This window comes from Cyprinodon variegatus, unplaced genomic scaffold (genome assembly GCF_000732505.1).
Source record: "Cyprinodon variegatus isolate N-32 unplaced genomic scaffold, C_variegatus-1.0 Scaffold1997, whole genome shotgun sequence".
Taxonomy (NCBI): domain Eukaryota; kingdom Metazoa; phylum Chordata; class Actinopteri; order Cyprinodontiformes; family Cyprinodontidae; genus Cyprinodon; species Cyprinodon variegatus.
Window position 1 is genome coordinate 46,999 of NW_015152450.1, and position 2,166 is coordinate 49,164.

Genomic DNA, 2,166 nt, shown 5'->3' on the forward strand with positions numbered 1-2,166 from the left:
TTAGTTGTGTGTAAAGATGGTGTTTGTCTCCTGATCGTGTCCTGGCTTTTCTCCACTGAGTCCGTTTGGCTCGACATGTAAGGGGGAGTCAGTTTTAAGTCCCGTGATCCTTTAAAGTTCTTTAAACTTTAAAGTTCTGCAGTTTGTCCTGGTACCATGTCTTGTCACAGTGACTTATTAATGGAGAGTTTTTCCCCTTTGCTGCAGTAAACTTTCTTCACGTGCCGCCATGCTTTTCTCAGACACCGTGTGCAGCAGCCGAAGAGTCCGACTGGATATGAGAACACAGCTTAGGGTCCTTAGTTTAAAAATTTAGATCTTTCCTGCGGTAAGGAGCCGGATTCATCCGAGTGGAAAAGTACAATGAGCCGCTGCTGCTCTACAACATTTCTGCAGAGTGGGATCTATTTTTGTGTTTCTGAAAACGTTTTGACTGTGGCATGACTTCTTCTGCTCAGAGATGTGTCATCGCTGAAAACATCAGCTGCGAACACAGCCTGAGGATGAGCAGGGCTGACCATGTTTGGATCCATCAGGAGCAGCTCTGATGGATCCGTTTATCCAAACGTTCCCCGAAAGGCCCCGACAAATTGTTCCTTTCATTCCACTGGGAATGAAAGGATGTTAACGAAAAAACAAAAACACAATTAGTATAAACATCAGCCTGAATCACATTTTCATCCTGTTTATCGTTTATTTTCTAAAATTAAAATGAAAAACATCTGAGTTTCTAAATTTACTACTAATCCAGTTATATTTAGAAAGACTTTCAAAGACCCGCCTTTTGCTTCTCCAATCTAAAAAAATCCAACCATTTCTAAACTTCTTGTAGAAATTAGATGCTCAATTAATTACTTTTTGAAATACATTAAACTTTAACCTTAATCCACCAGTTTTATTGACAGTTATCTTACCCCATAAAAAAGCTTAATTTTCCATAGAAACAGGATTCCAATCTCCAGTTTTTTCTTTTTTAAATGCCCGTCGGTTGCCTCACAGAATCCCTCCAGAAAAAAACCCAAATGGACCCTTTCAATGCGAGGAACATCAGAAATCAGGATTGGTGTTTGTGTCTGATACTCGAGGAATCGATTTAAGGTAGAACATCAGATTAAAGGCGGATTATATGATCTTGAACAGCCGTCTGCATGTGAGATGGCCTTTTCATGGTTTTATCTCTCAGGCATCAGAGGAACCTGAGCCTGAAACTGTTTCCCACCATGCAGGCAGCTTCCTCAGCATATCAAAGCTTTAACCGTTTATTTTGACGCGGCTGCAGTGGAAAATGTGAGACTGAGTGATTTCACAAAGGTCATAGTAATGCTACTCGTGACTGAGAGGAGTTTGGGTTTAGATGTGCAAATTAGATGTTAATGGAATGTGATAAAAACCACTTGAACTAATATGGAGTTTAATATCTAAATGCGTTTTATTGTGTAATTGAGTGAAAAATGTCCTGAAACATGCAGGACTCTTGAATAGTGAAATGAACATAAGTCTCTGTTTCTCTGTGTGAAATCAGCTTTTTGATATTTTTTTTCCTTCTGGCATGGAGGGAATATCTACTGCTGCTTCCAACAAAGTAAAAAAAACTTCACTGGACTTTGTTTCCAAGTTTGAAGATGTTTCTCTTCCCATCCTGGAGGCATTTTCAATTCAAAATGTCAGAAATAGCATTGAGTTCTCAACATAGATGGCTTCCTTCACGTCCCTCTCAAACCACCTGTCTTCTTTGTCCAAAATGTGAACATTCTGGTCCTCCAAAGAATGTCCTTTGTCCATCAGGTGTAGATGTAGCGCAGAGTCTTGTCCAGAGGAGGGCGCTCTTCTGTGTTGGGCCATGGGTCTGTGGAGATGTTGTTTGCTTTCTCCAATCATCAGAATCAGAAATACTTTAATAATTCCAAAGGGAAATTACTTTTGTTACACGCTCCAGTTACAGTTTTATATAATATATACACACATCCAACTATACAATATAATAAAGTTAAAAAAATAATAATAATAAGAGATAAAATATATACACATATAGCTCTTCTGTATCTATATCAGTACGTATATCAATGCATGTGTAAAAACTAAATCCAAATAAAGTGAAAATCCAAATAAAGTGAAAATCCAAGTAAAGTGAAAATCCAAGTAAAGTGATAAATCCAAGTAAAGTGA